The sequence below is a fragment of the Perna viridis genome, chromosome 1 (genome assembly GCF_037379345.1).
Source record: "Perna viridis isolate PV_CMFRI_1.1 ecotype Kerala chromosome 1, ASM3737934v1, whole genome shotgun sequence".
NCBI lineage: Eukaryota > Metazoa > Mollusca > Bivalvia > Mytilida > Mytilidae > Perna > Perna viridis.
This window is the reverse complement of record NC_142445.1, coordinates 57646371-57660855: the sequence shown is the minus strand read 5'-3', so window position 1 is coordinate 57660855 and position 14485 is coordinate 57646371. Positions and strand designations below refer to the sequence as shown.

Genomic DNA, 14485 nt, shown 5'->3' with positions numbered 1-14485 from the left:
GAAAGCCATTTTAGCATATGAAGAACATTGAGACCATTGTTTATCATACATCTCTAACCGAGTGATCTGGTTTCACTACAGTAGGATTATTATTTATTATACATCTCTAACCGAGTGATCTTGTTTCACTACAGTGAGATCATTATATTTCATACATCTCTAACCGAGTGATCTTGTTTCACTACAGTGAGATCATTATTTATTATGCATCTCTAACCGAGTGGTCTACAGTACGGTACACTACTCCATTATTAACATCCACATTATTAAAATCTATATATATATGACACGAACTTCTTCAAAACAGGAAATGTCTTTGTGCTGTGAACAGTGAATTGACGTATTTTGTAGAAAAGATATATTAAGGCAATTAAAGTACACGTAAATAAAGGGTCTTTCTCAATGAAAGTAAATAAAGATGTTGGTTTCGAATTCTCGGCCTACATTTCAAATTTAGATTTAATTCATTTGTCAATATAGCATTTATACACATGAAGTAATGTTCTAGTTCTAATAAACCAACTGCACTTGTAAAAAATGGAATGGACCAGATTTAAGGGGTGCATACTAAGACAAATCGACCAGATTTGTTTTTTTTTTAAATATGTTTTTGAAAGTCCACGAGAAAATACTAAAAACCTTGATCTGATATAATCAATATCTTGCTTGTAAATCATATGAAATTTAAAGTTTTAAAATTAAGAAAAAATAATTAACTGGAATGAAATGATTAGACAACTTATAAATGCACTCAAATAATAGCATTAAATCATAGACGGAATCGCGGTGGGGCCGGAGGATTTGACCCACCTTATACCCCAAAAGTGGGATAATCATATAGAAAAAAAAGCAAGAAATCATTTGAGCGTCCCTCCCTTTCGGATTTTTTTATCGGCTTAATTCTGTAGATATAGGTCCCTTAGATGTAGATAGGAATCAGATATGGGCTTAAAATGGCGTTTGGTCAGATGCTCGTTTAGCGCCATCCATAACCGAATAAATAGATCGGCATATTACAAATTAAATTGTGTATCATGTATGTAGTAATTCTGTAGGATACGTACAGAAATGATTGGTGGATGGATCCAGCGTGGGGTGCATGAGTTGGCATCCCCCTTTCTATTGGAAAATTTGACATTTTCATATGTGAACTTCACAACAACAAAAAAACTGGCAAATAATGTACCTCCTTTTTTCAAAGTGTCTGGATCCGGCCCTGAATGGTGAAGTACATCTCCGATCTAACAATGTACTAGATATATGCACTACGACAAGAACGTAGAATAGGGTGAACAAGGTATTGTAAGATTACTCTGAATTTAAATTGGATCGTCAATAGTTATGCAAAAAATATCGTCAAAACGGATGGTCTTTTCAAATTCATACGAGGTAAAATTGAATGTAAGTTAACATTTGATTAGAGATACATAAAGCTACTTTTAAAACCATAAAATACAATGTGATATGTTCCATAAATGGTGTAAATGATCGATTTATCTAAAATATCTACGTTGGTAGGCTGAAATTGAACGTGACTCTCGTTATATATGACATAAAATTTTACCGACACGGTCATAAATTTTTTTTTTTAAATATATTGTTGGTATCGAAATCCGGCTGTATGGGTATTATTTCACATGGGAAAGTCACGGTTCCACCTGCGTAATATAACTATGAACAAGGAAACTACGAAAAAAAAACTATTTCTAATAATCAATAAAATACTAGTACATAAATACTGAACTTTCATACGATATGACTTCTAAATTACGGTGTTCTTCCTTTAGTTTAATGCAAGGACTAAGCCAGATAGGTCATCAGCTAGAAAGGTCATCATTTGGATTATTTGTACATGTGATAAATGCAAGTGAAAGCACTATTACCAAAGATCTCATATTTACTGTCGACTATTGTACATTTTTCATATTTAGCCGATACTGCTTTTCGAAAATCAAGTATTTCAATAACTAGGTTAATCTTGTTACTATGTGTTTATTACATTCATGTCTTTCTCCAGCAATTAAAAAAAAAAAGAATGACAAAATTCTATGTTAAATCGGGAATGGATATGTATTTCCTATCCTGTCCATAGTCAGGAGTATTGTAAGCCGTTTTTGTATTCATTCCCTATTTTAGATAGCTCATGTACTGTTGTAAGATATCTAGTATACAAACTTAAAGATATATCTTATACATGATGTGAGATATCTGATATGTTATATAAGGTGTCTTATATTTTAAATAAGATATCTTATATGATATATAGGATATCTGATACATTATATGAGATATCTATAATACTGAATAAAAATGAAAAGGGTTGCCATACAGGAGGCGTTGGTCATTAATGTATCTTTGTTTCGTTATATTAGTTTTAAGTTTGATTATGAGAAATTGTAATCGTTTTGTTATACCGTGGATTTATTATTCTTGTTGTTGGGCTTTTACAATGAGTTTAAAGGGGTTTTAACACTTGTGGAAGACTTTATGGTAACCCTTTTTGGGTTTCAATTATACGCTGGTGCATTTGTTGCGTTTACCATACTCCACACAATTTTAGTCAGAATGACGTTAATTGTACATTCTTATATATACACTTCTTCATTACTACATAGTCATTTATGTATTTTAAAACTTTTTAAGATGAGTTAGGCTTATTCACTGTCCAGGGGGTAACATCTTTTCCGTACCTCTTGGTCTTATCTTACCGCCTGTGTTAGTGAGAATTGTGGTTGAAGGGAATAAAAATTAAATTGTGAAACATGAGAAACCGGTTTAAATGTTGACATACATATGCCCTAGACTAATTTCACATGAGTGAGACAAAATTTACACAGAAAATGAATACTGTAAATATTTAACATTTTGGTGACAAAGGAACATTTATTTGATAAATATACCCTATTGAATTTGTTGGTATAAAGACATTTAAATCGACTTTGTTGTTTTGCGTTCAAATTCGACGAAACATTTTTCGTCATTGGTATACTCCGAAGTTATTATCTGATCTACAAAGCTAATACCGTGTTGAACATAATGTTCTTATAAAATCGTTATTCCACAAAAAAGTAACACCTGAAACGTTGTCTTAATCGCATCAAAACAACTTTAATAGCCTGGAGAAGTGTCAATATGATCACCATATCAGGGACTTTATGAAACTATTAATAATTTAGAGTTCCTGCCATAAATAAAGAAATAAGACTTTCATTCACTATAGCATTCGTAAAATCCCCGTTACCTTTTCCAAACCCCTCCAACATATACGACTTTCTTCTATCCTGTTTTAGCAGACTCCAGTGTTGGATCCAGCGGGTGGGGGGACGAGGTTGGATCCCCTCTTTTTCGGAATATTTGTCAATTTCGTTCTAAATGGACAATACTGAGCAAATAATTAACTGGGACTTTTAGATCTATTGATAGCACCATGAACACTTAAAATAAGACAATCATGACAATGAGTCACTTCAAGAATTTGAAGTGAATGATTAGAAAAAAAGTCTTCCATCGCCTCCTACAACGTTATTTGCTTTATACTAGCAGTTCTTACCAATATGTTTTTACAATTCGATCTCCCGCTTCCCATATCACGATGGCATTGTCCGGGTATATTTACAATTCCCTACAAGTTTCAATATGCAATTTTAGAAAGATATGTTATCTATACATTTCAGCTTTACCTGGTAGAAATCATCAAAATATAATAAAATCTCTTTATCAAAAGCAAACATAAAAAACTGATTAAAGTGGGATATTTTAATCCTTTTAGGACGTTCATTAAATAAGTTGCATAATTCTGTATTGATCTTTATACAATGAGAGGATAATTTTCTGGTGATCATAACTCTGAACTTAACTTTTCATGGAAATATGATAGGACATTTTCGTCATCGTGGTAAGTTTAAGTCAGGCTTCTCATGCGCATAGTGAATGTCTGACCGGGAATACTATTGACACGATTTCAAATCTTGGGATTTATGAACCTTTAATACAGAAGCTAAGGTATAAAGTAAATATTTCAATCGCCAATAAGTGATCTATAGCGTTACTCCAGACGAAAGGGGTTTTAAATTAAATTTTAAATTGAAACTCTTAGTGTCATATATGGAATTAGTTTAAAATTCAATTTGTCGGTGATAATTAGCTTTTAGATGTGAGCAAACTATGGAAGAGTGTGTCAGCTAATTTTCTCTGAAGTCCAAAAAAGGATTATTCAGTCAATTCTATTATCTTATGAATGTTTTAATTATTTGTTTACAAACTGTAAGTTTTGTGCTGAATAAAAATTGACGTTAAAGAAAGAAACAATCGATGTTGTGTGTGTTCATCATGAAGAAAAAACTATAAAGAAGAACATTCACAATCATTTTGAAAGGAAATGGCAAACGGAATTTAACAACTTTCACTCTTTAACAGCAGAAGGATCACCAACACAAATGAGATATTCAGACTTAGATTTAGTTGCTTCTCCGAACTCTGGGAGAATTCGTTCAAAAAACTGTACTATGGCGGATTCTAAAATTGTAGAAAATGATTTAGATATAAACTGTAACGAACAAAGCACTGATGACATTTTAGACATCTGCTCAATAAGCGATGGGGAGGAATGTAACACGGAAAAAAGTGACAACACTGTAAACAATAATCACACCACAGAATCAGCCACAGTAACTAAGAAGAAACCAAAGAAACGGGTAATGTTTAAGTGTGGTGATAGTTTAGTGATGATCCGAGAAATTCCTCCAAGGGAACCATCACCGGAAGAAGAAACATCCGAGGAGTCGTGTTCTGATGATTCCGAAAGCGAAAGCACGGAATCAGACAGCGAAGGTAGTGACCAAAGCTGCAGCAATAAATCGGAAGCGAAACCTAGCAGGAAAATAAACCCAAGAGTAGCACGGATTATACGTGAAGCTCCTCTAGAAATTAAACAAAAAGATCCTCCCGTAAGGAAGCCCACAAAGAAACGCATAAATCGAAGGACAAAGAAAGAACATGTGACTAAAGAGTCTTCACAAAATAAAGCAATTGAAAAAGTAAGTCTGAGACCAAAACAAATTCATATCAAAGGTCCCGAAAAAGATAATTTGAAAATTGCAGATTCAAAACCGAGTAAACCTCACATAAAGCGTAAAAAAGTAGTACCTGTCAATAGAGTCGATAGTCCCGTGCAGAGAGGGAACATTGATTGTAGAAATTCTAAAATAGTATTATCAGAACGTTTGAAGCAAAAACCAGCAAAAATCTTGTTATCAAAACGTGAGAGACAAGTAGATTCACCAAAGATTTCTGAATCTTCAGAGCAGCTTTCAGAACATTGTGCCATTACCGAACTGTCACAATCAGGGGACAGACCTTTGTCGCAAAGTGATAAGCGACTTTATAGTTGGTTGCTTGCAAATGGACGTATACCCGGACCTGAACAACAATCGCCATGTATATCGCCTATGTGGGACACAAAACAGTCCGGCTTCTTATGGGATGCTAAACTCCCGGTATTCTCGAACAATAGTGTAGTTAAAGCTCCGACATGATTAGGGTTGTATAGAAAGTGTCATATTTATTATCTACCATTGTCATAAAATTAGTGCAATTCAGTAAATGAACATTACCATTCAGAGGTTTAAATCAGCAATATATCTATGAATTAAACAGCTTAAAATCTTACAAATGTCATTATTACCTGTACAATGAAGGTGATTATGGAGTTCTTAAACCAATCTACAGTATTCAGTAATTCGAGGTCGTTTACAGAAATACCAACCTTCATATTCTTAGTGTAACATCTCATTGTAATTAATCTTATTTAAAAAGATATGATTTCTACGTCAAAGATTCGTATTCTTTGGAACTTTGGCCCTAATAGCTTTGTTTTGCCACGCGGGGGTACTATTGAGCAAGAATAGACAGGATAATGCATGCGCCCATTTCCATTTTTAGAAATTTCTTTATCCTATCCTTATCAGATGGTCCCGAAACCACGAAATGGTCTTCATTAATGGCTCCATATTGTTAATTTTTTTCAAGTGGGTATATTCGAAGTTATAACATGGCTGAGAAAAGTACGTTCACGTTTTCTTTCTTTAAATTGTCGGATATATTTTTTTTTATTTTATTGCCTGTTCAGACTTGATATGATTGTGGAGTGCAAACAGCCAAAGCTTCTTCAACGCCATAAAATATAGTGATTCCATGGAAATAAAATGTTTCATTCAGAATTGTCAACTTTCCTTTCATCTGTGGCAACATCCCTTCAGCACCTGCGTATGAAATTTTCATATCACAACTCGTACGTTATTCCAGAGCTTGCCATAACTATGCAGACTTTTTGTATCGCGCTAGACTTCTTAAAATTAGGCTTCTGGGACAGGGTTATGTTGCTACTAGTTTTATCAGTTTTATCACTGAATATTTACATATTTAATCCTCTACAAGTAGTTATTATTTTTTTTTACATTTGAATCATTGAGTAATTAAATCATCAGCCGTAGTCTTTGAACACTATATTGTATGTAATGTCTATTTCCTTTTTCCAACATATTGTCAGTTTTCTGATATATATTTGTCTGGTACAATTTATTTTGTGTATTTAGTGGTGTTTTGGGTGTTCTAGTTTTTGGTAACTAAAAATTCTTATATTTGATTGCTTTCCTCTAAATAGTTTGATAAAACTGTCACTTTATGATGAAGACTTTAATGATATGGCTTATTTGTACGGGTTCGTGACAGTCATCAACTTTGTAAAAAGTTCATTTGAAAAGCTGCACGATTACTTTCTGTATAGTAAATCAACACTTTAGAACGAACATTCCCAATCCGAGACAACTTGACAGCATTGAAAGTTAATTTTCTTCTTCTAGTTCCAGTAATGAACCAATTAATCACACCTTGTTGATTAGATCGAATCAATATTCCGCTCCTTTGTAACGACGGAAATATTACCATGGAACAAGGTGCCAGAACAAGACCATTGCTTCAATTGTTATATTACGCATTTATGGATTTCTCTGCAAACGCAATTTGTTAAAGTCAACATTTATAAATTCTGACGTTATGGACATCAGTTTGATAAAGTAATTGATTTTCACCTTAGACCCAATTTAAGTTTCATCGATTTTCCATACAAAACACTTAGTATCATCAAAATGTTCGTTTCAAATGCAAATTATTATCTAAAGTTTAGTCAGGAAAAAAACTGAAAAGGTCATTCGCTTTTTTTTTTCTTCAACCGAAACTGACTGAAGCATCCCTGACTGGACAACGAAATTTGGTATACAGTGGTGGATCCAGACGGGATTGTAGGGTTATTTTGGTATACAGTGGTGGATCCAGAGGGGATGCGAGGGTTGGACCACAGTTTTTGGAAAAGAGTAAATTTCGAATAAAATTTAAATAACAATGAACGAAAAATAATTTGAAGTCCCTTTTCTCAGGACACTTTCTTTCAAAATCTGTGGATCTCTTTAACTTGTATGAAATAATTATCAATCATAAAACACAGGGATGTTCTGCTGAAACTAACATTTTGATCAAACTTTTCATGATGACGGGAGTACGATTCCATGTAATTTCAATGATTACGTTCATGACGAACGAACAAGTATACAGACGAGAAATCTTAATCTGAATGCCTCTTTTTGTAAATGAGGCGAAAATTGAAAAGCATTGTTAAAGAAACATGTAAGTTTTACTCATTCAGACATCTCCCGACGGTCAGGCCTTGTTAGATACCAGTAAACTGGGTTAACTTTATCAACAGATTGATACACATTTTTTTTTAATTGGGAAACGCACAATTTTGTTTTTGACAAACGGTGTTGCGAAAGGTAAGTTAAGTGTATTCTAAAGGTAAAAACTTTGGATATGTTAAAATTTGGTTCGGTAGAATATTTCTCTCAGACATGACTTTAGCTGCGTATCCCTTTCAACCAGTATTTTCAAAAGAACTGTAAATAATCAACTGTACTGCTTCATTAATCAATCAGTGTGCATATCAAAATCTGTTTTAATTCGGATTAAGTGGTTTTGTCGGTCACCAGAAATTTGTTTTTCAACATAATCTTAATACAAAGAATAATACATATTTGTGGTTATAATAACTAACCATAACCAGTGAGTTTGGCTTGCATGTTTTTTGGACAGCGATGATATTACATGTAGAGACTCGGGTTGCACAAAAATCTGTGTACTTGCCAAAATTTATTTCGTCTAAACGTTATATTATCTGGTAAATTATACCATATAAAAACCATCCACAGGTATATGTTATGATGCAAGCAAAGACTTCGGTGGGTTATATATTTTTAATGTTTACCTATATGGGAAGTCAGTTATATATTTCAAATCTATTCATGTGTACTATGGAAGCGTATTAGGGCCACATAAACACTTCACCTTTTTTTTTTTTTAATTTTGCACACTTTTTTTCAGTAAAATTCATAATTTTTTTGGGGTAAATTTCACACTTTTTTCTGTAAATTTTATACTTTTTACTGTAAAATTTTCACACTTATACGGTAAAATTTACACTTTTTCGGTAAAAATTTGTCCTTTTTCTGTAAAATTTAGAAGTTTTACACCGTTTAAACTTCTGATGTTTTGACAGAAGCCATGGAGTCATTCCTGCGTAGAAGTGATATTGACAAAGCTATCGGAGATCAGAAAGGCTATATCCCAGCAAACATCGTGGACACCGGAGTTTGATTTAAACTATAAACATATTAGGATAATTAAAGTGGACAATAGCAATATAGATAACTGAACTAACATGATATTCATTTATTAAATTAAAAAAACTCTTACTTCAATATTCATATATACCAACCAACCTGTGTCCGAAGCGCTTCAAAGGACATACCCGGACCTTATATTCACATAGAAAAAATGAAAACAATGAAAAATCAATATGATAATCTGTATTGAAAATGATTTTTGTTTTGCCCTGTCGATAGTGGGCTAGAAAGTGAAACATATGGGAAATACTTCCCACGAACTACATGTACATGTAGTCACGTGACCAATAATAATACCTGTATTACAACTCATTCATATGGAAACCGTGTAATAATTTCTTTCTTTACTGCCGAGTCGCAAGAAATTATACGTATTTCCTCATCTATTCACTGAGGATAAATAACTACAAATAAATACATTTTTATTATTTCCATTTTTTTTATATTTTATATTTCCGTCGGAAAAGTCCGAGATTTTTATTTCAAGTGTAAGAATTCCAATTACTATATCCATGTAATTTATTGAAACATTTGATTATTTCACTATATCTGAGACCATGTTTGAAATACTCTCATATTAAATTGTCAAGGTGCATAGTCTAATTTCGAAAGACTTGCAGCAGTGGTGTAAAATGTACAAAAATGTAATTTATATCAGAAAAATGGTTAAATTTTACAGTAAAAAGCGCAAAATTTACAGAAAAAGTATAAAATTTAGAAAAAAAGCGTGCAAAATAAAAAAAAATAAAAAAATAACGAAAAGTGAAGTGTTTATGTGGCCGTAATACGCTTCCGTACTTGCAGGTTCAAGTGGGTAATTGCTATTTATACGTGATGTCCACGTGCAATCTTTTGGCAAGTAAACATTTTTGGTGCTTTCATATATTGAATAATTAATACTCTAACATATCAGTTTGTGATACATTTTAGTCGTAAACACTATGAAATTTGGTATCCTTATACAATGGCTGCCGTGTAATTTTAATTCAACGTGAATTATTTATCCTTCGTCCCTGCATCACAGTTAATATAGTACCAATAAAATTTTGTACCACCAATTAATCGCTTTCCGATCACGTAATAACTCATATCTTTCATAGAAATTCATTGCTTCTTTGATTGTTTTAATTACCATGAACAAAATATTATGTATGTAGAATATATAGAAACTTTAAGCCAAAGTAAAGAATGTGAACATAATTGAAATGGACAAACATTAGCTACATACACTCTCTGTAAGTACTAGGAAGCTTGGTGAGATAATTCATTGTGGAGGAAATGTAAAACATTCCACCATCTCGGTACTTCAGTTCCATCTGAGATCAAAAGGGTTTCTAGGGATCAGGTTATAGAAACGCTCTTCAGTATAAATATAAGGCGTGACTCTGAATGAATTATAATTTTCAACTTTTTCTTATACATTGAAAAACATATTTACAGTACGAAATGTCAATGTATATAGATGCATTGAGGCAGAATGTTTAACGCCCTGTCCTTTTTATTATGAAGGCACAACGCGTTGGGCTTTACAAACTCACTTGGTGCTATAGTTTTATTCAATTATTCACGGTTGTTCCGTGGATTACCTCATCGTTTCAGTAATACACACAGTTTGGTTAATATTAATTCATAAATTATTTTATACATAGAAACTCCTTTTTTGGGTCAAAAGTTGCAACTTCGCCCTATTAAATGTAATAGGAACATCATCATATAAAGTCAGAATGTCCGCTATGACTTGTGCTTTCTTAATGGTGAACTAGTAACTAGTTGACTGAAAAGTGGAACTGATTTCTATTGAAACCATAGTAACCATATATAATAGTAAAATCTAGGGGACCAACAGAGTAACGGTATTTAAGTGACCGCTTGACGTTTTTGGACAGAACTATTAATCAAATTATTAATTTATGCAAATATTCAAATTCGCATGTTCCAATTGTTTTTTTTTATTTTATTTTATTTATTATTTATTTATTTATTTATTTATTATTTTTTTTTTTGATAACACATTTTTCAGACTTTAAAAATCAAGTCATTAAGAAAAACAATAGCGCATAAAAATGCAAGGAAAAGAGAAGATGTGGTATCCCGGATGTCAAATAATAACACGCGACGTAAACTGAAGCGATGAGTTCAAAAAAACAAACCACTCCAAACTAAAAAAATGAAAGATGGAATTCACGATAAAGCTTAAAAGGCAAAAACTACAAATTAAAGAACCTTTCAAACAAGTCTCTGTTTTGTACATCATAGAGTTGATATTTCACCACACTCAACAAAAACCAGAGTACTAAGAACACATGCAGTGTTTACAAGTCCTCAACATGATAGAGTTATATATTGATGTTATTTGTGCCAACTTTCATTTACAAGTTTCACCCTTGTATGAGATTTCTATTCACTTTCTCCTTAACAAGATAATGTACTATGCTTGTTGACGCTTTGCCAAGTAAGATACAGGTATAAGTAAACATATTTGAAATACTCTAATCCTCTTTTAAGACAGAATGATTCCTTCCATTTAATAATGTCTATTTATTTCTATTTATTGACCATTTTCTTACAATTTCTACTCTTCGTCATATAGATAAGTAAAATGCTTAACATAATACCCATGAAATAGATAAACATTTCTATCTCGCACAAAATATAATGTTGTTGATAAATAAACAGTGGCGTTGTTAAGATATCTCAAAACTATAATTTCACTATTTCCCGCCTTAAAAAAAATATGTTTTTTTTTCAATTATGTGACAGGTATATTCACGATGTTATTCCTAAATGAAAAATCGTGACAAAATAATGGTGTGGCAGATATAATAAATGCCAAAAGCGGGTAATGGAACTAAAACCTTCGCATATTAAAGTCTCCAACACAGTACACAAATATTGCAAAATCAAACCTAGCAGTTAACTGCGGGATACTTGATAAACATGCGCGAGACATACTTCCGCGAAGATGGGCTTGGGTAGAACAAATGCAGTGTATATTGAGGCTAAAAACCACTAATTCCACTTCCCATAGGCTTCTATGCTAATTTCACAATATTCAATGGCTTCTCTGGACTTTACCTTAACTTTAACCTGCAGAGGACTATATATCAGCATGATTCTACATATGTCAGCTCACAATCCTCAGAATAGCATGTGGGTTTAGCAGACTTGCAGTGCAGTACTGGTCACCGGAAGTGAAGGGTCTATAAATAGCATGGGAAATCCCAGTGTTTTCACAAGATAGGGGGTATATTTAAAAATCATTATGGAGATTAGGCTTCACATCACAAGAAGCAAAATGCACCTATAAAATGTACAGAAATGTTTTTCCTTTCAGAAACTGTTTAATTTTTTTAAATAAGATGAGAACTTTTTTCACAGCACTATGAGGAACAGGGGTAATTTCTGCGTAGGACTATTTTTGCGTACGTTCCGAATGTTCATTGGTTGAATTGGTGGTCTGTAACCTTGAGCATGCTCATTTCCGTGACTGTATAATGTATACCTATTTCATATATTTATGACACATCGTAGTACATTATGCGTTTTATTTAGTCAAATTATTTTCTTTCTGATATCATAATTGTATATGTTAAGAAACCAACAGTAGTTTACTCGCGATTTCAACAGCCATTGATTTGTTGGGAAAAAAAATAGGTTGGTAGCATTTTCAAGCCCCAAGTGTCTGTGGTACATGAATGAGTTCATGGTTTATATTAAGATTATGTCAGTATATACTACCAAGGTCTGTAACACTAAAATTCGCCGAAACTGTATGGAGGGTACAGTGAATTTCATAGACATGAAACATTACTGGCAACATAATCGTGTTAGTGTTTTAGACTGTGGATTTGTTTATCGGTTAGTCTTTATATCCAACAAATCTGGAGTTATGAAAGCGTAGGCACACCGCATGCATGTCTGTTTTCTTATTTTGACAAGTCGTAGATACATTTATCCATTTCCCCGTCGGACCAATGTCCAATGTCAAGGTAGTGACTCCATCTCTCTAGGTACATCGACTAAGTTGAATTAGGACTGATAAGTAAGTTTTAAGTTTTCACCCTTTTTCCCAAATGTTCGACTGTAAAAGAGCCAATTACTAAGTTCTTGATGAAAAGTTTATCGAGTTTTTTTTTTATTTCTAGATACACGTATAACCGATTTCTATCTTTAGTCTTATTACTGCTAAAACCAACAGGTTATGGCACGGTTAAGGCACTGTTAGCCCACCCAAAATTAAGAATCCAATTAAGATAACAGTTCCATTGATTTCCCTTTACCAACATATTTTGCATCAAGATTGCAGTTGAACCAAATTAGGTCCTAATTCGGCACCATTGGTCCAACGTAGGCAAATTAATGCAAATCACACGCTGTTGCAATGTATGTCTTCTATCTGGGTATAGTACCGAAGAAAACTTCTCTCGCAAAAATTGATTTCTGTTTCCGGGAAAGGTCTACGCGATAAGGTTTATCTGAAACTGAAAACGTTAAATGCATTGGCAAGATGATGCTATATGGGTCGATGTCCCCCTCACTTATTGTTGACTACAGTACATACATATAAATCGTTGAGGGTAATTTTTTATCATTTTTTTATTCGCTCATAAGGTCTTTACATAGAAATTAAAACGCTATATCTTAAAGCAGTTTTTGGTATGACATGGGTTGTGTCCTTACTGTGTGACTTACGATGTACCGTGATAATCATGGGAAGAATTGGGATTTATCTTACTTACGATGGGGACATAACTTTTTGTAGGTTTAAACAGGTCTGGAGCTGGCATGTCAGTTAACACCTAGTAGTCCTTAGTTTGTACAGTTGTGTTATTTGTATTCAGTTTCTTTATTTCCGTTGTAGCAAGGGACTCAGACCTTTTTGAACTGATTTTTATGTGTGTTGGTGTAATATTTATCCACAATAGCCAGATTTTAAAGGGGAGTGGATGTGATCAAGCTAAAGTAGTTCAACCCAGCCGCATTTTGTGCGCCTGTCCCAAGTCAGGAATTTATTTTCATCCCGGTGGGGTTTTAGTCTCTTTGACATGTACACTATGCCTATTCTCGTTATATATATGAACATAAAATTGCAATGATTTTTTCCCCCGAATGAACAACCGGAAAAACAAATACTACAATACGAGAATAAAGCAGATCTGTAGTAAATTTCGTCTAGCATTCTGACTGTAAGGCATTGACCGTTTGCTTCTCGAGAGGAGGCATGGGATTTGTTGTTTTCCACGCGACAGCAGCCGGAGTTAAAATTTTAAACTGAAAATCTACATTGTTAAGTTAGTAAAGGCCTTTTAGGAGAAATATTGAATCAATTCTTTTTGTCTGTGGCTGAGTACAATGATATTTTTGTTTGCTAAAACTTGGTATAGCTTTCTTTCAAGCCCCTACTCCTGATTATCGCATCAAAAACAACAACAAACAAACAAAAAAACAAAAACAAACAAAAAACCAAATTAACAAACAAACAGAATCAACCAACCTAACAAATTAAATCACATTTTAAAAAATGTACAACAACATATTCAAAAATAAGAAGTTGCTCTTAGGAAAGTGGTGGATCTGGAGGTGCCAGGATAGTTCGGGTGTAAGAGTCTCCTTTGTTTGAAAAGTTTATTTTGCATGGGCGGGTCCATGATTTCAGGTTATGGGGTGTAAATAGAATAATTGCCCGGCAAAGGGAGTCAAATTTTGGGGAAGAATTTGTGAAAAAAATCCAGATTTATCTGGAACCCACCTAC

The 14485-nt window shown here is 33.3% G+C and overlaps 1 protein-coding gene across 1 annotated transcript in view; it reads left to right on the top strand.

Moving 5' to 3' along the window:
* LOC148629532 (mutS protein homolog 5-like) overlaps nt 1-14485 on the top strand; it is a 215906-nt gene that overhangs the window by 108133 nt on the left and 93288 nt on the right. The window lies entirely within an intron of this gene.